This window comes from Eublepharis macularius, unplaced genomic scaffold, assembly GCF_028583425.1.
Source record: "Eublepharis macularius isolate TG4126 unplaced genomic scaffold, MPM_Emac_v1.0 Eublepharis_72, whole genome shotgun sequence".
Taxonomy (NCBI): Eukaryota; Metazoa; Chordata; class Lepidosauria; order Squamata; family Eublepharidae; genus Eublepharis; species Eublepharis macularius.
Genome location: NW_026559774.1, coordinates 1 through 22,657, shown reverse-complemented (window position 1 = coordinate 22,657; position 22,657 = coordinate 1). Strand labels below are relative to the sequence as shown.

The following is a 22,657-nucleotide window of genomic DNA, read 5'->3' as shown; positions in this document are numbered from 1 at the left end:
AAAGGAGCCAAGGGGGGGGGGGGTGGCATTGGCAGCACAGGCTGGGCTTCAGTCTCCTCCTCCCAGGTGAGGAGGAGCTTGGGGCTGCCTGGAGGCCTGTGGCTCATTTGCATACTCCTCCCTGGGAGGCGGGGCCAGGCCAGGCGAGACCCTGGAGGCAAGCTGCCAGGCAGCGCTTTGCACTTACTGCTCAGGTGGTTTTCTCCAAGCACAGCACGAACAGGCCACAGCCCTTTTCCGCCCATGCCTTCTTTCCTTTTTCTTTCTTTCTTTGGCACTACAGAGAAAAGAATGCCCCCAAGGGGCAGGGCACCGCTTCCGGAGGCACTGCAATACCGGACCGATGCATGGAGGGCAAGGAGCAAGCCCCTAGAGCACCTCCCATTCCCAAAAATCCGTTTAATATGTAGCTCTCAAATAGAGAGCATATCAGATATTAAACTGATAAGAACAGATACTACACTTGATCTTAGCCAAAAGGCCGAGAAGCGATACCAGACCTGGCTGGGACCCGGGCACTCGTACCGACAGCATCTCCCCTTAGGACATGGTGAGCGCGCCACCATGCCCCTGGGGCAGGCGCCCATCCCTTTAAAAAAAAAAGGAGCCAAGGGGGGGGGGGTGGCATTGGCAGCACAGGCTGGGCTTCAGTCTCCTCCTCCCAGGTGAGGAGGAGCTTGGGGCTGCCTGGAGGCCTGTGGCTCATTTGCATACTCCTCCCTGGGAGGCGGGGCCAGGCCAGGCGAGACCCTGGAGGCAAGCTGCCAGGCAGCGCTTTGCACTTACTGCTCAGGTGGTTTTCTCCAAGCACAGCACGAACAGGCCACAGCCCTTTTCCGCCCATGCCTTCTTTCCTTTTTCTTTCTTTCTTTGGCACTACAGAGAAAAGAATGCCCCCAAGGGGCAGGGCACCGCTTCCGGAGGCACTGCAATACCGGACCGATGCATGGAGGGCAAGGAGCAAGCCCCTAGAGCACCTCCCATTCCCAAAAATCCGTTTAATATGTAGCTCTCAAATAGAGAGCATATCAGATATTAAACTGATAAGAACAGATACTACACTTGATCTTAGCCAAAAGGCCGAGAAGCGATACCAGACCTGGCTGGGACCCGGGCACTCGTACCGACAGCATCTCCCCTTAGGACATGGTGAGCGCGCCACCATGCCCCTGGGGCAGGCGCCCATCCCTTTAAAAAAAAAAGGAGCCAAGGGGGGGGGGGTGGCATTGGCAGCACAGGCTGGGCTTCAGTCTCCTCCTCCCAGGTGAGGAGGAGCTTGGGGCTGCCTGGAGGCCTGTGGCTCATTTGCATACTCCTCCCTGGGAGGCGGGGCCAGGCCAGGCGAGACCCTGGAGGCAAGCTGCCAGGCAGCGCTTTGCACTTACTGCTCAGGTGGTTTTCTCCAAGCACAGCACGAACAGGCCACAGCCCTTTTCCGCCCATGCCTTCTTTCCTTTTTCTTTCTTTCTTTGGCACTACAGAGAAAAGAATGCCCCCAAGGGGCAGGGCACCGCTTCCGGAGGCACTGCAATACCGGACCGATGCATGGAGGGCAAGGAGCAAGCCCCTAGAGCACCTCCCATTCCCAAAAATCCGTTTAATATGTAGCTCTCAAATAGAGAGCATATCAGATATTAAACTGATAAGAACAGATACTACACTTGATCTTAGCCAAAAGGCCGAGAAGCGATACCAGACCTGGCTGGGACCCGGGCACTCGTACCGACAGCATCTCCCCTTAGGACATGGTGAGCGCGCCACCATGCCCCTGGGGCAGGCGCCCATCCCTTTAAAAAAAAAAGGAGCCAAGGGGGGGGGGGTGGCATTGGCAGCACAGGCTGGGCTTCAGTCTCCTCCTCCCAGGTGAGGAGGAGCTTGGGGCTGCCTGGAGGCCTGTGGCTCATTTGCATACTCCTCCCTGGGAGGCGGGGCCAGGCCAGGCGAGACCCTGGAGGCAAGCTGCCAGGCAGCGCTTTGCACTTACTGCTCAGGTGGTTTTCTCCAAGCACAGCACGAACAGGCCACAGCCCTTTTCCGCCCATGCCTTCTTTCCTTTTTCTTTCTTTCTTTGGCACTACAGAGAAAAGAATGCCCCCAAGGGGCAGGGCACCGCTTCCGGAGGCACTGCAATACCGGACCGATGCATGGAGGGCAAGGAGCAAGCCCCTAGAGCACCTCCCATTCCCAAAAATCCGTTTAATATGTAGCTCTCAAATAGAGAGCATATCAGATATTAAACTGATAAGAACAGATACTACACTTGATCTTAGCCAAAAGGCCGAGAAGCGATACCAGACCTGGCTGGGACCCGGGCACTCGTACCGACAGCATCTCCCCTTAGGACATGGTGAGCGCGCCACCATGCCCCTGGGGCAGGCGCCCATCCCTTTAAAAAAAAAAGGAGCCAAGGGGGGGGGGGTGGCATTGGCAGCACAGGCTGGGCTTCAGTCTCCTCCTCCCAGGTGAGGAGGAGCTTGGGGCTGCCTGGAGGCCTGTGGCTCATTTGCATACTCCTCCCTGGGAGGCGGGGCCAGGCCAGGCGAGACCCTGGAGGCAAGCTGCCAGGCAGCGCTTTGCACTTACTGCTCAGGTGGTTTTCTCCAAGCACAGCACGAACAGGCCACAGCCCTTTTCCGCCCATGCCTTCTTTCCTTTTTCTTTCTTTCTTTGGCACTACAGAGAAAAGAATGCCCCCAAGGGGCAGGGCACCGCTTCCGGAGGCACTGCAATACCGGACCGATGCATGGAGGGCAAGGAGCAAGCCCCTAGAGCACCTCCCATTCCCAAAAATCCGTTTAATATGTAGCTCTCAAATAGAGAGCATATCAGATATTAAACTGATAAGAACAGATACTACACTTGATCTTAGCCAAAAGGCCGAGAAGCGATACCAGACCTGGCTGGGACCCGGGCACTCGTACCGACAGCATCTCCCCTTAGGACATGGTGAGCGCGCCACCATGCCCCTGGGGCAGGCGCCCATCCCTTTAAAAAAAAAAGGAGCCAAGGGGGGGGGGGTGGCATTGGCAGCACAGGCTGGGCTTCAGTCTCCTCCTCCCAGGTGAGGAGGAGCTTGGGGCTGCCTGGAGGCCTGTGGCTCATTTGCATACTCCTCCCTGGGAGGCGGGGCCAGGCCAGGCGAGACCCTGGAGGCAAGCTGCCAGGCAGCGCTTTGCACTTACTGCTCAGGTGGTTTTCTCCAAGCACAGCACGAACAGGCCACAGCCCTTTTCCGCCCATGCCTTCTTTCCTTTTTCTTTCTTTCTTTGGCACTACAGAGAAAAGAATGCCCCCAAGGGGCAGGGCACCGCTTCCGGAGGCACTGCAATACCGGACCGATGCATGGAGGGCAAGGAGCAAGCCCCTAGAGCACCTCCCATTCCCAAAAATCCGTTTAATATGTAGCTCTCAAATAGAGAGCATATCAGATATTAAACTGATAAGAACAGATACTACACTTGATCTTAGCCAAAAGGCCGAGAAGCGATACCAGACCTGGCTGGGACCCGGGCACTCGTACCGACAGCATCTCCCCTTAGGACATGGTGAGCGCGCCACCATGCCCCTGGGGCAGGCGCCCATCCCTTTAAAAAAAAAAGGAGCCAAGGGGGGGGGGGTGGCATTGGCAGCACAGGCTGGGCTTCAGTCTCCTCCTCCCAGGTGAGGAGGAGCTTGGGGCTGCCTGGAGGCCTGTGGCTCATTTGCATACTCCTCCCTGGGAGGCGGGGCCAGGCCAGGCGAGACCCTGGAGGCAAGCTGCCAGGCAGCGCTTTGCACTTACTGCTCAGGTGGTTTTCTCCAAGCACAGCACGAACAGGCCACAGCCCTTTTCCGCCCATGCCTTCTTTCCTTTTTCTTTCTTTCTTTGGCACTACAGAGAAAAGAATGCCCCCAAGGGGCAGGGCACCGCTTCCGGAGGCACTGCAATACCGGACCGATGCATGGAGGGCAAGGAGCAAGCCCCTAGAGCACCTCCCATTCCCAAAAATCCGTTTAATATGTAGCTCTCAAATAGAGAGCATATCAGATATTAAACTGATAAGAACAGATACTACACTTGATCTTAGCCAAAAGGCCGAGAAGCGATACCAGACCTGGCTGGGACCCGGGCACTCGTACCGACAGCATCTCCCCTTAGGACATGGTGAGCGCGCCACCATGCCCCTGGGGCAGGCGCCCATCCCTTTAAAAAAAAAAGGAGCCAAGGGGGGGGGGGTGGCATTGGCAGCACAGGCTGGGCTTCAGTCTCCTCCTCCCAGGTGAGGAGGAGCTTGGGGCTGCCTGGAGGCCTGTGGCTCATTTGCATACTCCTCCCTGGGAGGCGGGGCCAGGCCAGGCGAGACCCTGGAGGCAAGCTGCCAGGCAGCGCTTTGCACTTACTGCTCAGGTGGTTTTCTCCAAGCACAGCACGAACAGGCCACAGCCCTTTTCCGCCCATGCCTTCTTTCCTTTTTCTTTCTTTCTTTGGCACTACAGAGAAAAGAATGCCCCCAAGGGGCAGGGCACCGCTTCCGGAGGCACTGCAATACCGGACCGATGCATGGAGGGCAAGGAGCAAGCCCCTAGAGCACCTCCCATTCCCAAAAATCCGTTTAATATGTAGCTCTCAAATAGAGAGCATATCAGATATTAAACTGATAAGAACAGATACTACACTTGATCTTAGCCAAAAGGCCGAGAAGCGATACCAGACCTGGCTGGGACCCGGGCACTCGTACCGACAGCATCTCCCCTTAGGACATGGTGAGCGCGCCACCATGCCCCTGGGGCAGGCGCCCATCCCTTTAAAAAAAAAAGGAGCCAAGGGGGGGGGGGTGGCATTGGCAGCACAGGCTGGGCTTCAGTCTCCTCCTCCCAGGTGAGGAGGAGCTTGGGGCTGCCTGGAGGCCTGTGGCTCATTTGCATACTCCTCCCTGGGAGGCGGGGCCAGGCCAGGCGAGACCCTGGAGGCAAGCTGCCAGGCAGCGCTTTGCACTTACTGCTCAGGTGGTTTTCTCCAAGCACAGCACGAACAGGCCACAGCCCTTTTCCGCCCATGCCTTCTTTCCTTTTTCTTTCTTTCTTTGGCACTACAGAGAAAAGAATGCCCCCAAGGGGCAGGGCACCGCTTCCGGAGGCACTGCAATACCGGACCGATGCATGGAGGGCAAGGAGCAAGCCCCTAGAGCACCTCCCATTCCCAAAAATCCGTTTAATATGTAGCTCTCAAATAGAGAGCATATCAGATATTAAACTGATAAGAACAGATACTACACTTGATCTTAGCCAAAAGGCCGAGAAGCGATACCAGACCTGGCTGGGACCCGGGCACTCGTACCGACAGCATCTCCCCTTAGGACATGGTGAGCGCGCCACCATGCCCCTGGGGCAGGCGCCCATCCCTTTAAAAAAAAAAGGAGCCAAGGGGGGGGGGGTGGCATTGGCAGCACAGGCTGGGCTTCAGTCTCCTCCTCCCAGGTGAGGAGGAGCTTGGGGCTGCCTGGAGGCCTGTGGCTCATTTGCATACTCCTCCCTGGGAGGCGGGGCCAGGCCAGGCGAGACCCTGGAGGCAAGCTGCCAGGCAGCGCTTTGCACTTACTGCTCAGGTGGTTTTCTCCAAGCACAGCACGAACAGGCCACAGCCCTTTTCCGCCCATGCCTTCTTTCCTTTTTCTTTCTTTCTTTGGCACTACAGAGAAAAGAATGCCCCCAAGGGGCAGGGCACCGCTTCCGGAGGCACTGCAATACCGGACCGATGCATGGAGGGCAAGGAGCAAGCCCCTAGAGCACCTCCCATTCCCAAAAATCCGTTTAATATGTAGCTCTCAAATAGAGAGCATATCAGATATTAAACTGATAAGAACAGATACTACACTTGATCTTAGCCAAAAGGCCGAGAAGCGATACCAGACCTGGCTGGGACCCGGGCACTCGTACCGACAGCATCTCCCCTTAGGACATGGTGAGCGCGCCACCATGCCCCTGGGGCAGGCGCCCATCCCTTTAAAAAAAAAAGGAGCCAAGGGGGGGGGGGTGGCATTGGCAGCACAGGCTGGGCTTCAGTCTCCTCCTCCCAGGTGAGGAGGAGCTTGGGGCTGCCTGGAGGCCTGTGGCTCATTTGCATACTCCTCCCTGGGAGGCGGGGCCAGGCCAGGCGAGACCCTGGAGGCAAGCTGCCAGGCAGCGCTTTGCACTTACTGCTCAGGTGGTTTTCTCCAAGCACAGCACGAACAGGCCACAGCCCTTTTCCGCCCATGCCTTCTTTCCTTTTTCTTTCTTTCTTTGGCACTACAGAGAAAAGAATGCCCCCAAGGGGCAGGGCACCGCTTCCGGAGGCACTGCAATACCGGACCGATGCATGGAGGGCAAGGAGCAAGCCCCTAGAGCACCTCCCATTCCCAAAAATCCGTTTAATATGTAGCTCTCAAATAGAGAGCATATCAGATATTAAACTGATAAGAACAGATACTACACTTGATCTTAGCCAAAAGGCCGAGAAGCGATACCAGACCTGGCTGGGACCCGGGCACTCGTACCGACAGCATCTCCCCTTAGGACATGGTGAGCGCGCCACCATGCCCCTGGGGCAGGCGCCCATCCCTTTAAAAAAAAAAGGAGCCAAGGGGGGGGGGGTGGCATTGGCAGCACAGGCTGGGCTTCAGTCTCCTCCTCCCAGGTGAGGAGGAGCTTGGGGCTGCCTGGAGGCCTGTGGCTCATTTGCATACTCCTCCCTGGGAGGCGGGGCCAGGCCAGGCGAGACCCTGGAGGCAAGCTGCCAGGCAGCGCTTTGCACTTACTGCTCAGGTGGTTTTCTCCAAGCACAGCACGAACAGGCCACAGCCCTTTTCCGCCCATGCCTTCTTTCCTTTTTCTTTCTTTCTTTGGCACTACAGAGAAAAGAATGCCCCCAAGGGGCAGGGCACCGCTTCCGGAGGCACTGCAATACCGGACCGATGCATGGAGGGCAAGGAGCAAGCCCCTAGAGCACCTCCCATTCCCAAAAATCCGTTTAATATGTAGCTCTCAAATAGAGAGCATATCAGATATTAAACTGATAAGAACAGATACTACACTTGATCTTAGCCAAAAGGCCGAGAAGCGATACCAGACCTGGCTGGGACCCGGGCACTCGTACCGACAGCATCTCCCCTTAGGACATGGTGAGCGCGCCACCATGCCCCTGGGGCAGGCGCCCATCCCTTTAAAAAAAAAAGGAGCCAAGGGGGGGGGGGTGGCATTGGCAGCACAGGCTGGGCTTCAGTCTCCTCCTCCCAGGTGAGGAGGAGCTTGGGGCTGCCTGGAGGCCTGTGGCTCATTTGCATACTCCTCCCTGGGAGGCGGGGCCAGGCCAGGCGAGACCCTGGAGGCAAGCTGCCAGGCAGCGCTTTGCACTTACTGCTCAGGTGGTTTTCTCCAAGCACAGCACGAACAGGCCACAGCCCTTTTCCGCCCATGCCTTCTTTCCTTTTTCTTTCTTTCTTTGGCACTACAGAGAAAAGAATGCCCCCAAGGGGCAGGGCACCGCTTCCGGAGGCACTGCAATACCGGACCGATGCATGGAGGGCAAGGAGCAAGCCCCTAGAGCACCTCCCATTCCCAAAAATCCGTTTAATATGTAGCTCTCAAATAGAGAGCATATCAGATATTAAACTGATAAGAACAGATACTACACTTGATCTTAGCCAAAAGGCCGAGAAGCGATACCAGACCTGGCTGGGACCCGGGCACTCGTACCGACAGCATCTCCCCTTAGGACATGGTGAGCGCGCCACCATGCCCCTGGGGCAGGCGCCCATCCCTTTAAAAAAAAAAGGAGCCAAGGGGGGGGGGGTGGCATTGGCAGCACAGGCTGGGCTTCAGTCTCCTCCTCCCAGGTGAGGAGGAGCTTGGGGCTGCCTGGAGGCCTGTGGCTCATTTGCATACTCCTCCCTGGGAGGCGGGGCCAGGCCAGGCGAGACCCTGGAGGCAAGCTGCCAGGCAGCGCTTTGCACTTACTGCTCAGGTGGTTTTCTCCAAGCACAGCACGAACAGGCCACAGCCCTTTTCCGCCCATGCCTTCTTTCCTTTTTCTTTCTTTCTTTGGCACTACAGAGAAAAGAATGCCCCCAAGGGGCAGGGCACCGCTTCCGGAGGCACTGCAATACCGGACCGATGCATGGAGGGCAAGGAGCAAGCCCCTAGAGCACCTCCCATTCCCAAAAATCCGTTTAATATGTAGCTCTCAAATAGAGAGCATATCAGATATTAAACTGATAAGAACAGATACTACACTTGATCTTAGCCAAAAGGCCGAGAAGCGATACCAGACCTGGCTGGGACCCGGGCACTCGTACCGACAGCATCTCCCCTTAGGACATGGTGAGCGCGCCACCATGCCCCTGGGGCAGGCGCCCATCCCTTTAAAAAAAAAAGGAGCCAAGGGGGGGGGGGTGGCATTGGCAGCACAGGCTGGGCTTCAGTCTCCTCCTCCCAGGTGAGGAGGAGCTTGGGGCTGCCTGGAGGCCTGTGGCTCATTTGCATACTCCTCCCTGGGAGGCGGGGCCAGGCCAGGCGAGACCCTGGAGGCAAGCTGCCAGGCAGCGCTTTGCACTTACTGCTCAGGTGGTTTTCTCCAAGCACAGCACGAACAGGCCACAGCCCTTTTCCGCCCATGCCTTCTTTCCTTTTTCTTTCTTTCTTTGGCACTACAGAGAAAAGAATGCCCCCAAGGGGCAGGGCACCGCTTCCGGAGGCACTGCAATACCGGACCGATGCATGGAGGGCAAGGAGCAAGCCCCTAGAGCACCTCCCATTCCCAAAAATCCGTTTAATATGTAGCTCTCAAATAGAGAGCATATCAGATATTAAACTGATAAGAACAGATACTACACTTGATCTTAGCCAAAAGGCCGAGAAGCGATACCAGACCTGGCTGGGACCCGGGCACTCGTACCGACAGCATCTCCCCTTAGGACATGGTGAGCGCGCCACCATGCCCCTGGGGCAGGCGCCCATCCCTTTAAAAAAAAAAGGAGCCAAGGGGGGGGGGGTGGCATTGGCAGCACAGGCTGGGCTTCAGTCTCCTCCTCCCAGGTGAGGAGGAGCTTGGGGCTGCCTGGAGGCCTGTGGCTCATTTGCATACTCCTCCCTGGGAGGCGGGGCCAGGCCAGGCGAGACCCTGGAGGCAAGCTGCCAGGCAGCGCTTTGCACTTACTGCTCAGGTGGTTTTCTCCAAGCACAGCACGAACAGGCCACAGCCCTTTTCCGCCCATGCCTTCTTTCCTTTTTCTTTCTTTCTTTGGCACTACAGAGAAAAGAATGCCCCCAAGGGGCAGGGCACCGCTTCCGGAGGCACTGCAATACCGGACCGATGCATGGAGGGCAAGGAGCAAGCCCCTAGAGCACCTCCCATTCCCAAAAATCCGTTTAATATGTAGCTCTCAAATAGAGAGCATATCAGATATTAAACTGATAAGAACAGATACTACACTTGATCTTAGCCAAAAGGCCGAGAAGCGATACCAGACCTGGCTGGGACCCGGGCACTCGTACCGACAGCATCTCCCCTTAGGACATGGTGAGCGCGCCACCATGCCCCTGGGGCAGGCGCCCATCCCTTTAAAAAAAAAAGGAGCCAAGGGGGGGGGGGTGGCATTGGCAGCACAGGCTGGGCTTCAGTCTCCTCCTCCCAGGTGAGGAGGAGCTTGGGGCTGCCTGGAGGCCTGTGGCTCATTTGCATACTCCTCCCTGGGAGGCGGGGCCAGGCCAGGCGAGACCCTGGAGGCAAGCTGCCAGGCAGCGCTTTGCACTTACTGCTCAGGTGGTTTTCTCCAAGCACAGCACGAACAGGCCACAGCCCTTTTCCGCCCATGCCTTCTTTCCTTTTTCTTTCTTTCTTTGGCACTACAGAGAAAAGAATGCCCCCAAGGGGCAGGGCACCGCTTCCGGAGGCACTGCAATACCGGACCGATGCATGGAGGGCAAGGAGCAAGCCCCTAGAGCACCTCCCATTCCCAAAAATCCGTTTAATATGTAGCTCTCAAATAGAGAGCATATCAGATATTAAACTGATAAGAACAGATACTACACTTGATCTTAGCCAAAAGGCCGAGAAGCGATACCAGACCTGGCTGGGACCCGGGCACTCGTACCGACAGCATCTCCCCTTAGGACATGGTGAGCGCGCCACCATGCCCCTGGGGCAGGCGCCCATCCCTTTAAAAAAAAAAGGAGCCAAGGGGGGGGGGGTGGCATTGGCAGCACAGGCTGGGCTTCAGTCTCCTCCTCCCAGGTGAGGAGGAGCTTGGGGCTGCCTGGAGGCCTGTGGCTCATTTGCATACTCCTCCCTGGGAGGCGGGGCCAGGCCAGGCGAGACCCTGGAGGCAAGCTGCCAGGCAGCGCTTTGCACTTACTGCTCAGGTGGTTTTCTCCAAGCACAGCACGAACAGGCCACAGCCCTTTTCCGCCCATGCCTTCTTTCCTTTTTCTTTCTTTCTTTGGCACTACAGAGAAAAGAATGCCCCCAAGGGGCAGGGCACCGCTTCCGGAGGCACTGCAATACCGGACCGATGCATGGAGGGCAAGGAGCAAGCCCCTAGAGCACCTCCCATTCCCAAAAATCCGTTTAATATGTAGCTCTCAAATAGAGAGCATATCAGATATTAAACTGATAAGAACAGATACTACACTTGATCTTAGCCAAAAGGCCGAGAAGCGATACCAGACCTGGCTGGGACCCGGGCACTCGTACCGACAGCATCTCCCCTTAGGACATGGTGAGCGCGCCACCATGCCCCTGGGGCAGGCGCCCATCCCTTTAAAAAAAAAAGGAGCCAAGGGGGGGGGGGTGGCATTGGCAGCACAGGCTGGGCTTCAGTCTCCTCCTCCCAGGTGAGGAGGAGCTTGGGGCTGCCTGGAGGCCTGTGGCTCATTTGCATACTCCTCCCTGGGAGGCGGGGCCAGGCCAGGCGAGACCCTGGAGGCAAGCTGCCAGGCAGCGCTTTGCACTTACTGCTCAGGTGGTTTTCTCCAAGCACAGCACGAACAGGCCACAGCCCTTTTCCGCCCATGCCTTCTTTCCTTTTTCTTTCTTTCTTTGGCACTACAGAGAAAAGAATGCCCCCAAGGGGCAGGGCACCGCTTCCGGAGGCACTGCAATACCGGACCGATGCATGGAGGGCAAGGAGCAAGCCCCTAGAGCACCTCCCATTCCCAAAAATCCGTTTAATATGTAGCTCTCAAATAGAGAGCATATCAGATATTAAACTGATAAGAACAGATACTACACTTGATCTTAGCCAAAAGGCCGAGAAGCGATACCAGACCTGGCTGGGACCCGGGCACTCGTACCGACAGCATCTCCCCTTAGGACATGGTGAGCGCGCCACCATGCCCCTGGGGCAGGCGCCCATCCCTTTAAAAAAAAAAGGAGCCAAGGGGGGGGGGGTGGCATTGGCAGCACAGGCTGGGCTTCAGTCTCCTCCTCCCAGGTGAGGAGGAGCTTGGGGCTGCCTGGAGGCCTGTGGCTCATTTGCATACTCCTCCCTGGGAGGCGGGGCCAGGCCAGGCGAGACCCTGGAGGCAAGCTGCCAGGCAGCGCTTTGCACTTACTGCTCAGGTGGTTTTCTCCAAGCACAGCACGAACAGGCCACAGCCCTTTTCCGCCCATGCCTTCTTTCCTTTTTCTTTCTTTCTTTGGCACTACAGAGAAAAGAATGCCCCCAAGGGGCAGGGCACCGCTTCCGGAGGCACTGCAATACCGGACCGATGCATGGAGGGCAAGGAGCAAGCCCCTAGAGCACCTCCCATTCCCAAAAATCCGTTTAATATGTAGCTCTCAAATAGAGAGCATATCAGATATTAAACTGATAAGAACAGATACTACACTTGATCTTAGCCAAAAGGCCGAGAAGCGATACCAGACCTGGCTGGGACCCGGGCACTCGTACCGACAGCATCTCCCCTTAGGACATGGTGAGCGCGCCACCATGCCCCTGGGGCAGGCGCCCATCCCTTTAAAAAAAAAAGGAGCCAAGGGGGGGGGGGTGGCATTGGCAGCACAGGCTGGGCTTCAGTCTCCTCCTCCCAGGTGAGGAGGAGCTTGGGGCTGCCTGGAGGCCTGTGGCTCATTTGCATACTCCTCCCTGGGAGGCGGGGCCAGGCCAGGCGAGACCCTGGAGGCAAGCTGCCAGGCAGCGCTTTGCACTTACTGCTCAGGTGGTTTTCTCCAAGCACAGCACGAACAGGCCACAGCCCTTTTCCGCCCATGCCTTCTTTCCTTTTTCTTTCTTTCTTTGGCACTACAGAGAAAAGAATGCCCCCAAGGGGCAGGGCACCGCTTCCGGAGGCACTGCAATACCGGACCGATGCATGGAGGGCAAGGAGCAAGCCCCTAGAGCACCTCCCATTCCCAAAAATCCGTTTAATATGTAGCTCTCAAATAGAGAGCATATCAGATATTAAACTGATAAGAACAGATACTACACTTGATCTTAGCCAAAAGGCCGAGAAGCGATACCAGACCTGGCTGGGACCCGGGCACTCGTACCGACAGCATCTCCCCTTAGGACATGGTGAGCGCGCCACCATGCCCCTGGGGCAGGCGCCCATCCCTTTAAAAAAAAAAGGAGCCAAGGGGGGGGGGGTGGCATTGGCAGCACAGGCTGGGCTTCAGTCTCCTCCTCCCAGGTGAGGAGGAGCTTGGGGCTGCCTGGAGGCCTGTGGCTCATTTGCATACTCCTCCCTGGGAGGCGGGGCCAGGCCAGGCGAGACCCTGGAGGCAAGCTGCCAGGCAGCGCTTTGCACTTACTGCTCAGGTGGTTTTCTCCAAGCACAGCACGAACAGGCCACAGCCCTTTTCCGCCCATGCCTTCTTTCCTTTTTCTTTCTTTCTTTGGCACTACAGAGAAAAGAATGCCCCCAAGGGGCAGGGCACCGCTTCCGGAGGCACTGCAATACCGGACCGATGCATGGAGGGCAAGGAGCAAGCCCCTAGAGCACCTCCCATTCCCAAAAATCCGTTTAATATGTAGCTCTCAAATAGAGAGCATATCAGATATTAAACTGATAAGAACAGATACTACACTTGATCTTAGCCAAAAGGCCGAGAAGCGATACCAGACCTGGCTGGGACCCGGGCACTCGTACCGACAGCATCTCCCCTTAGGACATGGTGAGCGCGCCACCATGCCCCTGGGGCAGGCGCCCATCCCTTTAAAAAAAAAAGGAGCCAAGGGGGGGGGGGTGGCATTGGCAGCACAGGCTGGGCTTCAGTCTCCTCCTCCCAGGTGAGGAGGAGCTTGGGGCTGCCTGGAGGCCTGTGGCTCATTTGCATACTCCTCCCTGGGAGGCGGGGCCAGGCCAGGCGAGACCCTGGAGGCAAGCTGCCAGGCAGCGCTTTGCACTTACTGCTCAGGTGGTTTTCTCCAAGCACAGCACGAACAGGCCACAGCCCTTTTCCGCCCATGCCTTCTTTCCTTTTTCTTTCTTTCTTTGGCACTACAGAGAAAAGAATGCCCCCAAGGGGCAGGGCACCGCTTCCGGAGGCACTGCAATACCGGACCGATGCATGGAGGGCAAGGAGCAAGCCCCTAGAGCACCTCCCATTCCCAAAAATCCGTTTAATATGTAGCTCTCAAATAGAGAGCATATCAGATATTAAACTGATAAGAACAGATACTACACTTGATCTTAGCCAAAAGGCCGAGAAGCGATACCAGACCTGGCTGGGACCCGGGCACTCGTACCGACAGCATCTCCCCTTAGGACATGGTGAGCGCGCCACCATGCCCCTGGGGCAGGCGCCCATCCCTTTAAAAAAAAAAGGAGCCAAGGGGGGGGGGGTGGCATTGGCAGCACAGGCTGGGCTTCAGTCTCCTCCTCCCAGGTGAGGAGGAGCTTGGGGCTGCCTGGAGGCCTGTGGCTCATTTGCATACTCCTCCCTGGGAGGCGGGGCCAGGCCAGGCGAGACCCTGGAGGCAAGCTGCCAGGCAGCGCTTTGCACTTACTGCTCAGGTGGTTTTCTCCAAGCACAGCACGAACAGGCCACAGCCCTTTTCCGCCCATGCCTTCTTTCCTTTTTCTTTCTTTCTTTGGCACTACAGAGAAAAGAATGCCCCCAAGGGGCAGGGCACCGCTTCCGGAGGCACTGCAATACCGGACCGATGCATGGAGGGCAAGGAGCAAGCCCCTAGAGCACCTCCCATTCCCAAAAATCCGTTTAATATGTAGCTCTCAAATAGAGAGCATATCAGATATTAAACTGATAAGAACAGATACTACACTTGATCTTAGCCAAAAGGCCGAGAAGCGATACCAGACCTGGCTGGGACCCGGGCACTCGTACCGACAGCATCTCCCCTTAGGACATGGTGAGCGCGCCACCATGCCCCTGGGGCAGGCGCCCATCCCTTTAAAAAAAAAAGGAGCCAAGGGGGGGGGGGTGGCATTGGCAGCACAGGCTGGGCTTCAGTCTCCTCCTCCCAGGTGAGGAGGAGCTTGGGGCTGCCTGGAGGCCTGTGGCTCATTTGCATACTCCTCCCTGGGAGGCGGGGCCAGGCCAGGCGAGACCCTGGAGGCAAGCTGCCAGGCAGCGCTTTGCACTTACTGCTCAGGTGGTTTTCTCCAAGCACAGCACGAACAGGCCACAGCCCTTTTCCGCCCATGCCTTCTTTCCTTTTTCTTTCTTTCTTTGGCACTACAGAGAAAAGAATGCCCCCAAGGGGCAGGGCACCGCTTCCGGAGGCACTGCAATACCGGACCGATGCATGGAGGGCAAGGAGCAAGCCCCTAGAGCACCTCCCATTCCCAAAAATCCGTTTAATATGTAGCTCTCAAATAGAGAGCATATCAGATATTAAACTGATAAGAACAGATACTACACTTGATCTTAGCCAAAAGGCCGAGAAGCGATACCAGACCTGGCTGGGACCCGGGCACTCGTACCGACAGCATCTCCCCTTAGGACATGGTGAGCGCGCCACCATGCCCCTGGGGCAGGCGCCCATCCCTTTAAAAAAAAAAGGAGCCAAGGGGGGGGGGGTGGCATTGGCAGCACAGGCTGGGCTTCAGTCTCCTCCTCCCAGGTGAGGAGGAGCTTGGGGCTGCCTGGAGGCCTGTGGCTCATTTGCATACTCCTCCCTGGGAGGCGGGGCCAGGCCAGGCGAGACCCTGGAGGCAAGCTGCCAGGCAGCGCTTTGCACTTACTGCTCAGGTGGTTTTCTCCAAGCACAGCACGAACAGGCCACAGCCCTTTTCCGCCCATGCCTTCTTTCCTTTTTCTTTCTTTCTTTGGCACTACAGAGAAAAGAATGCCCCCAAGGGGCAGGGCACCGCTTCCGGAGGCACTGCAATACCGGACCGATGCATGGAGGGCAAGGAGCAAGCCCCTAGAGCACCTCCCATTCCCAAAAATCCGTTTAATATGTAGCTCTCAAATAGAGAGCATATCAGATATTAAACTGATAAGAACAGATACTACACTTGATCTTAGCCAAAAGGCCGAGAAGCGATACCAGACCTGGCTGGGACCCGGGCACTCGTACCGACAGCATCTCCCCTTAGGACATGGTGAGCGCGCCACCATGCCCCTGGGGCAGGCGCCCATCCCTTTAAAAAAAAAAGGAGCCAAGGGGGGGGGGGTGGCATTGGCAGCACAGGCTGGGCTTCAGTCTCCTCCTCCCAGGTGAGGAGGAGCTTGGGGCTGCCTGGAGGCCTGTGGCTCATTTGCATACTCCTCCCTGGGAGGCGGGGCCAGGCCAGGCGAGACCCTGGAGGCAAGCTGCCAGGCAGCGCTTTGCACTTACTGCTCAGGTGGTTTTCTCCAAGCACAGCACGAACAGGCCACAGCCCTTTTCCGCCCATGCCTTCTTTCCTTTTTCTTTCTTTCTTTGGCACTACAGAGAAAAGAATGCCCCCAAGGGGCAGGGCACCGCTTCCGGAGGCACTGCAATACCGGACCGATGCATGGAGGGCAAGGAGCAAGCCCCTAGAGCACCTCCCATTCCCAAAAATCCGTTTAATATGTAGCTCTCAAATAGAGAGCATATCAGATATTAAACTGATAAGAACAGATACTACACTTGATCTTAGCCAAAAGGCCGAGAAGCGATACCAGACCTGGCTGGGACCCGGGCACTCGTACCGACAGCATCTCCCCTTAGGACATGGTGAGCGCGCCACCATGCCCCTGGGGCAGGCGCCCATCCCTTTAAAAAAAAAAGGAGCCAAGGGGGGGGGGGTGGCATTGGCAGCACAGGCTGGGCTTCAGTCTCCTCCTCCCAGGTGAGGAGGAGCTTGGGGCTGCCTGGAGGCCTGTGGCTCATTTGCATACTCCTCCCTGGGAGGCGGGGCCAGGCCAGGCGAGACCCTGGAGGCAAGCTGCCAGGCAGCGCTTTGCACTTACTGCTCAGGTGGTTTTCTCCAAGCACAGCACGAACAGGCCACAGCCCTTTTCCGCCCATGCCTTCTTTCCTTTTTCTTTCTTTCTTTGGCACTACAGAGAAAAGAATGCCCCCAAGGGGCAGGGCACCGCTTCCGGAGGCACTGCAATACCGGACCGATGCATGGAGGGCAAGGAGCAAGCCCCTAGAGCACCTCCCATTCCCAAAAATCCGTTTAATATGTAGCTCTCAAATAGAGAGCATATCAGATATTAAACTGATAAGAACAGATACTACACTTGATCTTAGCCAAAAGGCCGAGAAGCGATACCAGACCTGGCTGGGACCCGGGCACTCGTACCGACAGCATCTCCCCTTAGGACATGGTGAGCGCGCCACCATGCCCCTGGGGCAGGCGCCCATCCCTTTAAAAAAAAAAGGAGCCAAGGGGGGGGGGGTGGCATTGGCAGCACAGGCTGGGCTTCAGTCTCCTCCTCCCAGGTGAGGAGGAGCTTGGGGCTGCCTGGAGGCCTGTGGCTCATTTGCATACTCCTCCCTGGGAGGCGGGGCCAGGCCAGGCGAGACCCTGGAGGCAAGCTGCCAGGCAGCGCTTTGCACTTACTGCTCAGGTGGTTTTCTCCAAGCACAGCACGAACAGGCCACAGCCCTTTTCCGCCCATGCCTTCTTTCCTTTTTCTTTCTTTCTTTGGCACTACAGAGAAAAGAATGCCCCCAAGGGGCAGGGCACCGCTTCCGGAGGCACTGCAATACCGGACCGATGCATGGAGGGCAAGGAGCAAGCCCCTAGAGCACCTCCCATTCCCAAAAATCCGTTTAATATGTAGCTCTCAAATAGAGAGCATATCAGATATTAAACTGATAAGAACAGATACTACACTTGATCTTAGCCAAAAGGCCGAGAAGCGATACCAGACCTGGCTGGGACCCGGGCACTCGTACCGACAGCATCTCCCCTTAGGACATGGTGAGCGCGCCACCATGCCCCTGGGGCAGGCGCCCATCCCTTTAAAAAAAAAAGGAGCCAAGGGGGGGGGGGTGGCATTGGCAGCACAGGCTGGGCTTCAGTCTCCTCCTCCCAGGTGAGGAGGAGCTTGGGGCTGCCTGGAGGCCTGTGGCTCATTTGCATACTCCTCCCTGGGAGGCGGGGCCAGGCCAGGCGAGACCCTGGAGGCAAGCTGCCAGGCAGCGCTTTGCACTTACTGCTCAGGTGGTTTTCTCCAAGCACAGCACGAACAGGCCACAGCCCTTTTCCGCCCATGCCTTCTTTCCTTTTTCTTTCTTTCTTTGGCACTACAGAGAAAAGAATGCCCCCAAGGGGCAGGGCACCGCTTCCGGAGGCACTGCAATACCGGACCGATGCATGGAGGGCAAGGAGCAAGCCCCTAGAGCACCTCCCATTCCCAAAAATCCGTTTAATATGTAGCTCTCAAATAGAGAGCATATCAGATATTAAACTGATAAGAACAGATACTACACTTGATCTTAGCCAAAAGGCCGAGAAGCGATACCAGACCTGGCTGGGACCCGGGCACTCGTACCGACAGCATCTCCCCTTAGGACATGGTGAGCGCGCCACCATGCCCCTGGGGCAGGCGCCCATCCCTTTAAAAAAAAAAGGAGCCAAGGGGGGGGGGGTGGCATTGGCAGCACAGGCTGGGCTTCAGTCTCCTCCTCCCAGGTGAGGAGGAGCTTGGGGCTGCCTGGAGGCCTGTGGCTCATTTGCATACTCCTCCCTGGGAGGCGGGGCCAGGCCAGGCGAGACCCTGGAGGCAAGCTGCCAGGCAGCGCTTTGCACTTACTGCTCAGGTGGTTTTCTCCAAGCACAGCACGAACAGGCCACAGCCCTTTTCCGCCCATGCCTTCTTTCCTTTTTCTTTCTTTCTTTGGCACTACAGAGAAAAGAATGCCCCCAAGGGGCAGGGCACCGCTTCCGGAGGCACTGCAATACCGGACCGATGCATGGAGGGCAAGGAGCAAGCCCCTAGAGCACCTCCCATTCCCAAAAATCCGTTTAATATGTAGCTCTCAAATAGAGAGCATATCAGATATTAAACTGATAAGAACAGATACTACACTTGATCTTAGCCAAAAGGCCGAGAAGCGATACCAGACCTGGCTGGGACCCGGGCACTCGTACCGACAGCATCTCCCCTTAGGACATGGTGAGCGCGCCACCATGCCCCTGGGGCAGGCGCCCATCCCTTTAAAAAAAAAAGGAGCCAAGGGGGGGGGGGTGGCATTGGCAGCACAGGCTGGGCTTCAGTCTCCTCCTCCCAGGTGAGGAGGAGCTTGGGGCTGCCTGGAGGCCTGTGGCTCATTTGCATACTCCTCCCTGGGAGGCGGGGCCAGGCCAGGCGAGACCCTGGAGGCAAGCTGCCAGGCAGCGCTTTGCACTTACTGCTCAGGTGGTTTTCTCCAAGCACAGCACGAACAGGCCACAGCCCTTTTCCGCCCATGCCTTCTTTCCTTTTTCTTTCTTTCTTTGGCACTACAGAGAAAAGAATGCCCCCAAGGGGCAGGGCACCGCTTCCGGAGGCACTGCAATACCGGACCGATGCATGGAGGGCAAGGAGCAAGCCCCTAGAGCACCTCCCATTCCCAAAAATCCGTTTAATATGTAGCTCTCAAATAGAGAGCATATCAGATATTAAACTGATAAGAACAGATACTACACTTGATCTTAGCCAAAAGGCCGAGAAGCGATACCAGACCTGGCTGGGACCCGGGCACTCGTACCGACAGCATCTCCCCTTAGGACATGGTGAGCGCGCCACCATGCCCCTGGGGCAGGCGCCCATCCCTTTAAAAAAAAAAGGAGCCAAGGGGGGGGGGGTGGCATTGGCAGCACAGGCTGGGCTTCAGTCTCCTCCTCCCAGGTGAGGAGGAGCTTGGGGCTGCCTGGAGGCCTGTGGCTCATTTGCATACTCCTCCCTGGGAGGCGGGGCCAGGCCAGGCGAGACCCTGGAGGCAAGCTGCCAGGCAGCGCTTTGCACTTACTGCTCAGGTGGTTTTCTCCAAGCACAGCACGAACAGGCCACAGCCCTTTTCCGCCCATGCCTTCTTTCCTTTTTCTTTCTTTCTTTGGCACTACAGAGAAAAGAATGCCCCCAAGGGGCAGGGCACCGCTTCCGGAGGCACTGCAATACCGGACCGATGCATGGAGGGCAAGGAGCAAGCCCCTAGAGCACCTCCCATTCCCAAAAATCCGTTTAATATGTAGCTCTCAAATAGAGAGCATATCAGATATTAAACTGATAAGAACAGATACTACACTTGATCTTAGCCAAAAGGCCGAGAAGCGATACCAGACCTGGCTGGGACCCGGGCACTCGTACCGACAGCATCTCCCCTTAGGACATGGTGAGCGCGCCACCATGCCCCTGGGGCAGGCGCCCATCCCTTTAAAAAAAAAAGGAGCCAAGGGGGGGGGGGTGGCATTGGCAGCACAGGCTGGGCTTCAGTCTCCTCCTCCCAGGTGAGGAGGAGCTTGGGGCTGCCTGGAGGCCTGTGGCTCATTTGCATACTCCTCCCTGGGAGGCGGGGCCAGGCCAGGCGAGACCCTGGAGGCAAGCTGCCAGGCAGCGCTTTGCACTTACTGCTCAGGTGGTTTTCTCCAAGCACAGCACGAACAGGCCACAGCCCTTTTCCGCCCATGCCTTCTTTCCTTTTTCTTTCTTTCTTTGGCACTACAGAGAAAAGAATGCCCCCAAGGGGCAGGGCACCGCTTCCGGAGGCACTGCAATACCGGACCGATGCATGGAGGGCAAGGAGCAAGCCCCTAGAGCACCTCCCATTCCCAAAAATCCGTTTAATATGTAGCTCTCAAATAGAGAGCATATCAGATATTAAACTGATAAGAACAGATACTACACTTGATCTTAGCCAAAAGGCCGAGAAGCGATACCAGACCTGGCTGGGACCCGGGCACTCGTACCGACAGCATCTCCCCTTAGGACATGGTGAGCGCGCCACCATGCCCCTGGGGCAGGCGCCCATCCCTTTAAAAAAAAAAGGAGCCAAGGGGGGGGGGGTGGCATTGGCAGCACAGGCTGGGCTTCAGTCTCCTCCTCCCAGGTGAGGAGGAGCTTGGGGCTGCCTGGAGGCCTGTGGCTCATTTGCATACTCCTCCCTGGGAGGCGGGGCCAGGCCAGGCGAGACCCTGGAGGCAAGCTGCCAGGCAGCGCTTTGCACTTACTGCTCAGGTGGTTTTCTCCAAGCACAGCACGAACAGGCCACAGCCCTTTTCCGCCCATGCCTTCTTTCCTTTTTCTTTCTTTCTTTGGCACTACAGAGAAAAGAATGCCCCCAAGGGGCAGGGCACCGCTTCCGGAGGCACTGCAATACCGGACCGATGCATGGAGGGCAAGGAGCAAGCCCCTAGAGCACCTCCCATTCCCAAAAATCCGTTTAATATGTAGCTCTCAAATAGAGAGCATATCAGATATTAAACTGATAAGAACAGATACTACACTTGATCTTAGCCAAAAGGCCGAGAAGCGATACCAGACCTGGCTGGGACCCGGGCACTCGTACCGACAGCATCTCCCCTTAGGACATGGTGAGCGCGCCACCATGCCCCTGGGGCAGGCGCCCATCCCTTTAAAAAAAAAAGGAGCCAAGGGGGGGGGGGTGGCATTGGCAGCACAGGCTGGGCTTCAGTCTCCTCCTCCCAGGTGAGGAGGAGCTTGGGGCTGCCTGGAGGCCTGTGGCTCATTTGCATACTCCTCCCTGGGAGGCGGGGCCAGGCCAGGCGAGACCCTGGAGGCAAGCTGCCAGGCAGCGCTTTGCACTTACTGCTCAGGTGGTTTTCTCCAAGCACAGCACGAACAGGCCACAGCCCTTTTCCGCCCATGCCTTCTTTCCTTTTTCTTTCTTTCTTTGGCACTACAGAGAAAAGAATGCCCCCAAGGGGCAGGGCACCGCTTCCGGAGGCACTGCAATACCGGACCGATGCATGGAGGGCAAGGAGCAAGCCCCTAGAGCACCTCCCATTCCCAAAAATCCGTTTAATATGTAGCTCTCAAATAGAGAGCATATCAGATATTAAACTGATAAGAACAGATACTACACTTGATCTTAGCCAAAAGGCCGAGAAGCGATACCAGACCTGGCTGGGACCCGGGCACTCGTACCGACAGCATCTCCCCTTAGGACATGGTGAGCGCGCCACCATGCCCCTGGGGCAGGCGCCCATCCCTTTAAAAAAAAAAGGAGCCAAGGGGGGGGGGGTGGCATTGGCAGCACAGGCTGGGCTTCAGTCTCCTCCTCCCAGGTGAGGAGGAGCTTGGGGCTGCCTGGAGGCCTGTGGCTCATTTGCATACTCCTCCCTGGGAGGCGGGGCCAGGCCAGGCGAGACCCTGGAGGCAAGCTGCCAGGCAGCGCTTTGCACTTACTGCTCAGGTGGTTTTCTCCAAGCACAGCACGAACAGGCCACAGCCCTTTTCCGCCCATGCCTTCTTTCCTTTTTCTTTCTTTCTTTGGCACTACAGAGAAAAGAATGCCCCCAAGGGGCAGGGCACCGCTTCCGGAGGCACTGCAATACCGGACCGATGCATGGAGGGCAAGGAGCAAGCCCCTAGAGCACCTCCCATTCCCAAAAATCCGTTTAATATGTAGCTCTCAAATAGAGAGCATATCAGATATTAAACTGATAAGAACAGATACTACACTTGATCTTAGCCAAAAGGCCGAGAAGCGATACCAGACCTGGCTGGGACCCGGGCACTCGTACCGACAGCATCTCCCCTTAGGACATGGTGAGCGCGCCACCATGCCCCTGGGGCAGGCGCCCATCCCTTTAAAAAAAAAAGGAGCCAAGGGGGGGGGGGTGGCATTGGCAGCACAGGCTGGGCTTCAGTCTCCTCCTCCCAGGTGAGGAGGAGCTTGGGGCTGCCTGGAGGCCTGTGGCTCATTTGCATACTCCTCCCTGGGAGGCGGGGCCAGGCCAGGCGAGACCCTGGAGGCAAGCTGCCAGGCAGCGCTTTGCACTTACTGCTCAGGTGGTTTTCTCCAAGCACAGCACGAACAGGCCACAGCCCTTTTCCGCCCATGCCTTCTTTCCTTTTTCTTTCTTTCTTTGGCACTACAGAGAAAAGAATGCCCCCAAGGGGCAGGGCACCGCTTCCGGAGGCACTGCAATACCGGACCGATGCATGGAGGGCAAGGAGCAAGCCCCTAGAGCACCTCCCATTCCCAAAAATCCGTTTAATATGTAGCTCTCAAATAGAGAGCATATCAGATATTAAACTGATAAGAACAGATACTACACTTGATCTTAGCCAAAAGGCCGAGAAGCGATA

At 56.7% G+C, this 22,657-nt stretch overlaps 38 non-coding genes across 38 annotated transcripts; all 38 read right to left on the bottom strand.

The window, feature by feature from the left end:
• Positions 1 to 302: 302 nt before the first annotated feature.
• Positions 303 to 493, bottom strand: LOC129347180 (U2 spliceosomal RNA). The gene has a single exon (XR_008599300.1). It is a non-coding gene; the product is annotated as a U2 spliceosomal RNA (small nuclear RNA).
• Positions 494 to 901: 408 nt separating this feature from the next.
• Positions 902 to 1,092, bottom strand: LOC129347178 (U2 spliceosomal RNA). The gene has a single exon (XR_008599299.1). It is a non-coding gene; the product is annotated as a U2 spliceosomal RNA (small nuclear RNA).
• Positions 1,093 to 1,500: 408 nt separating this feature from the next.
• LOC129347177 (U2 spliceosomal RNA) lies at positions 1,501 to 1,691 on the bottom strand. The gene has a single exon (XR_008599298.1). It is a non-coding gene; the product is annotated as a U2 spliceosomal RNA (small nuclear RNA).
• Positions 1,692 to 2,099: 408 nt separating this feature from the next.
• LOC129347175 (U2 spliceosomal RNA) lies at positions 2,100 to 2,290 on the bottom strand. The gene has a single exon (XR_008599296.1). It is a non-coding gene; the product is annotated as a U2 spliceosomal RNA (small nuclear RNA).
• A 408-nt stretch (positions 2,291 to 2,698) lies between these two features.
• Positions 2,699 to 2,889, bottom strand: LOC129347174 (U2 spliceosomal RNA). Its single transcript, XR_008599295.1, has one exon. It is a non-coding gene; the product is annotated as a U2 spliceosomal RNA (small nuclear RNA).
• Positions 2,890 to 3,297: 408 nt separating this feature from the next.
• Positions 3,298 to 3,488, bottom strand: LOC129347173 (U2 spliceosomal RNA). The gene has a single exon (XR_008599294.1). It is a non-coding gene; the product is annotated as a U2 spliceosomal RNA (small nuclear RNA).
• Positions 3,489 to 3,896: 408 nt separating this feature from the next.
• Positions 3,897 to 4,087, bottom strand: LOC129347172 (U2 spliceosomal RNA). The gene has a single exon (XR_008599292.1). It is a non-coding gene; the product is annotated as a U2 spliceosomal RNA (small nuclear RNA).
• A 408-nt stretch (positions 4,088 to 4,495) lies between these two features.
• LOC129347171 (U2 spliceosomal RNA) lies at positions 4,496 to 4,686 on the bottom strand. The gene has a single exon (XR_008599291.1). It is a non-coding gene; the product is annotated as a U2 spliceosomal RNA (small nuclear RNA).
• Positions 4,687 to 5,094: 408 nt separating this feature from the next.
• Positions 5,095 to 5,285, bottom strand: LOC129347170 (U2 spliceosomal RNA). Its single transcript, XR_008599290.1, has one exon. It is a non-coding gene; the product is annotated as a U2 spliceosomal RNA (small nuclear RNA).
• A 408-nt stretch (positions 5,286 to 5,693) lies between these two features.
• Positions 5,694 to 5,884, bottom strand: LOC129347169 (U2 spliceosomal RNA). Its single transcript, XR_008599289.1, has one exon. It is a non-coding gene; the product is annotated as a U2 spliceosomal RNA (small nuclear RNA).
• Positions 5,885 to 6,292: 408 nt separating this feature from the next.
• Positions 6,293 to 6,483, bottom strand: LOC129347167 (U2 spliceosomal RNA). Its single transcript, XR_008599288.1, has one exon. It is a non-coding gene; the product is annotated as a U2 spliceosomal RNA (small nuclear RNA).
• A 408-nt stretch (positions 6,484 to 6,891) lies between these two features.
• LOC129347166 (U2 spliceosomal RNA) lies at positions 6,892 to 7,082 on the bottom strand. The gene has a single exon (XR_008599287.1). It is a non-coding gene; the product is annotated as a U2 spliceosomal RNA (small nuclear RNA).
• A 408-nt stretch (positions 7,083 to 7,490) lies between these two features.
• On the bottom strand, positions 7,491 to 7,681 carry LOC129347165 (U2 spliceosomal RNA). The gene has a single exon (XR_008599286.1). It is a non-coding gene; the product is annotated as a U2 spliceosomal RNA (small nuclear RNA).
• Positions 7,682 to 8,089: 408 nt separating this feature from the next.
• LOC129347163 (U2 spliceosomal RNA) lies at positions 8,090 to 8,280 on the bottom strand. Its single transcript, XR_008599284.1, has one exon. It is a non-coding gene; the product is annotated as a U2 spliceosomal RNA (small nuclear RNA).
• Positions 8,281 to 8,688: 408 nt separating this feature from the next.
• LOC129347162 (U2 spliceosomal RNA) lies at positions 8,689 to 8,879 on the bottom strand. The gene has a single exon (XR_008599283.1). It is a non-coding gene; the product is annotated as a U2 spliceosomal RNA (small nuclear RNA).
• Positions 8,880 to 9,287: 408 nt separating this feature from the next.
• Positions 9,288 to 9,478, bottom strand: LOC129347161 (U2 spliceosomal RNA). The gene has a single exon (XR_008599281.1). It is a non-coding gene; the product is annotated as a U2 spliceosomal RNA (small nuclear RNA).
• Positions 9,479 to 9,886: 408 nt separating this feature from the next.
• LOC129347160 (U2 spliceosomal RNA) lies at positions 9,887 to 10,077 on the bottom strand. Its single transcript, XR_008599280.1, has one exon. It is a non-coding gene; the product is annotated as a U2 spliceosomal RNA (small nuclear RNA).
• Positions 10,078 to 10,485: 408 nt separating this feature from the next.
• On the bottom strand, positions 10,486 to 10,676 carry LOC129347159 (U2 spliceosomal RNA). Its single transcript, XR_008599279.1, has one exon. It is a non-coding gene; the product is annotated as a U2 spliceosomal RNA (small nuclear RNA).
• Positions 10,677 to 11,084: 408 nt separating this feature from the next.
• LOC129347158 (U2 spliceosomal RNA) lies at positions 11,085 to 11,275 on the bottom strand. The gene has a single exon (XR_008599278.1). It is a non-coding gene; the product is annotated as a U2 spliceosomal RNA (small nuclear RNA).
• Positions 11,276 to 11,683: 408 nt separating this feature from the next.
• Positions 11,684 to 11,874, bottom strand: LOC129347156 (U2 spliceosomal RNA). The gene has a single exon (XR_008599277.1). It is a non-coding gene; the product is annotated as a U2 spliceosomal RNA (small nuclear RNA).
• Positions 11,875 to 12,282: 408 nt separating this feature from the next.
• LOC129347155 (U2 spliceosomal RNA) lies at positions 12,283 to 12,473 on the bottom strand. Its single transcript, XR_008599275.1, has one exon. It is a non-coding gene; the product is annotated as a U2 spliceosomal RNA (small nuclear RNA).
• A 408-nt stretch (positions 12,474 to 12,881) lies between these two features.
• Positions 12,882 to 13,072, bottom strand: LOC129347154 (U2 spliceosomal RNA). Its single transcript, XR_008599274.1, has one exon. It is a non-coding gene; the product is annotated as a U2 spliceosomal RNA (small nuclear RNA).
• A 408-nt stretch (positions 13,073 to 13,480) lies between these two features.
• LOC129347153 (U2 spliceosomal RNA) lies at positions 13,481 to 13,671 on the bottom strand. Its single transcript, XR_008599273.1, has one exon. It is a non-coding gene; the product is annotated as a U2 spliceosomal RNA (small nuclear RNA).
• A 408-nt stretch (positions 13,672 to 14,079) lies between these two features.
• On the bottom strand, positions 14,080 to 14,270 carry LOC129347151 (U2 spliceosomal RNA). Its single transcript, XR_008599271.1, has one exon. It is a non-coding gene; the product is annotated as a U2 spliceosomal RNA (small nuclear RNA).
• Positions 14,271 to 14,678: 408 nt separating this feature from the next.
• Positions 14,679 to 14,869, bottom strand: LOC129347150 (U2 spliceosomal RNA). Its single transcript, XR_008599269.1, has one exon. It is a non-coding gene; the product is annotated as a U2 spliceosomal RNA (small nuclear RNA).
• A 408-nt stretch (positions 14,870 to 15,277) lies between these two features.
• On the bottom strand, positions 15,278 to 15,468 carry LOC129347149 (U2 spliceosomal RNA). Its single transcript, XR_008599268.1, has one exon. It is a non-coding gene; the product is annotated as a U2 spliceosomal RNA (small nuclear RNA).
• Positions 15,469 to 15,876: 408 nt separating this feature from the next.
• LOC129347148 (U2 spliceosomal RNA) lies at positions 15,877 to 16,067 on the bottom strand. Its single transcript, XR_008599267.1, has one exon. It is a non-coding gene; the product is annotated as a U2 spliceosomal RNA (small nuclear RNA).
• A 408-nt stretch (positions 16,068 to 16,475) lies between these two features.
• LOC129347147 (U2 spliceosomal RNA) lies at positions 16,476 to 16,666 on the bottom strand. Its single transcript, XR_008599266.1, has one exon. It is a non-coding gene; the product is annotated as a U2 spliceosomal RNA (small nuclear RNA).
• Positions 16,667 to 17,074: 408 nt separating this feature from the next.
• LOC129347145 (U2 spliceosomal RNA) lies at positions 17,075 to 17,265 on the bottom strand. The gene has a single exon (XR_008599265.1). It is a non-coding gene; the product is annotated as a U2 spliceosomal RNA (small nuclear RNA).
• A 408-nt stretch (positions 17,266 to 17,673) lies between these two features.
• LOC129347144 (U2 spliceosomal RNA) lies at positions 17,674 to 17,864 on the bottom strand. Its single transcript, XR_008599264.1, has one exon. It is a non-coding gene; the product is annotated as a U2 spliceosomal RNA (small nuclear RNA).
• A 408-nt stretch (positions 17,865 to 18,272) lies between these two features.
• On the bottom strand, positions 18,273 to 18,463 carry LOC129347143 (U2 spliceosomal RNA). The gene has a single exon (XR_008599263.1). It is a non-coding gene; the product is annotated as a U2 spliceosomal RNA (small nuclear RNA).
• Positions 18,464 to 18,871: 408 nt separating this feature from the next.
• On the bottom strand, positions 18,872 to 19,062 carry LOC129347142 (U2 spliceosomal RNA). The gene has a single exon (XR_008599262.1). It is a non-coding gene; the product is annotated as a U2 spliceosomal RNA (small nuclear RNA).
• Positions 19,063 to 19,470: 408 nt separating this feature from the next.
• On the bottom strand, positions 19,471 to 19,661 carry LOC129347141 (U2 spliceosomal RNA). The gene has a single exon (XR_008599261.1). It is a non-coding gene; the product is annotated as a U2 spliceosomal RNA (small nuclear RNA).
• A 408-nt stretch (positions 19,662 to 20,069) lies between these two features.
• On the bottom strand, positions 20,070 to 20,260 carry LOC129347181 (U2 spliceosomal RNA). Its single transcript, XR_008599301.1, has one exon. It is a non-coding gene; the product is annotated as a U2 spliceosomal RNA (small nuclear RNA).
• A 408-nt stretch (positions 20,261 to 20,668) lies between these two features.
• On the bottom strand, positions 20,669 to 20,859 carry LOC129347176 (U2 spliceosomal RNA). Its single transcript, XR_008599297.1, has one exon. It is a non-coding gene; the product is annotated as a U2 spliceosomal RNA (small nuclear RNA).
• A 408-nt stretch (positions 20,860 to 21,267) lies between these two features.
• Positions 21,268 to 21,458, bottom strand: LOC129347164 (U2 spliceosomal RNA). Its single transcript, XR_008599285.1, has one exon. It is a non-coding gene; the product is annotated as a U2 spliceosomal RNA (small nuclear RNA).
• Positions 21,459 to 21,866: 408 nt separating this feature from the next.
• Positions 21,867 to 22,057, bottom strand: LOC129347152 (U2 spliceosomal RNA). Its single transcript, XR_008599272.1, has one exon. It is a non-coding gene; the product is annotated as a U2 spliceosomal RNA (small nuclear RNA).
• A 408-nt stretch (positions 22,058 to 22,465) lies between these two features.
• LOC129347140 (U2 spliceosomal RNA) lies at positions 22,466 to 22,656 on the bottom strand. Its single transcript, XR_008599260.1, has one exon. It is a non-coding gene; the product is annotated as a U2 spliceosomal RNA (small nuclear RNA).
• Position 22,657: the final 1 nt, after the last annotated feature.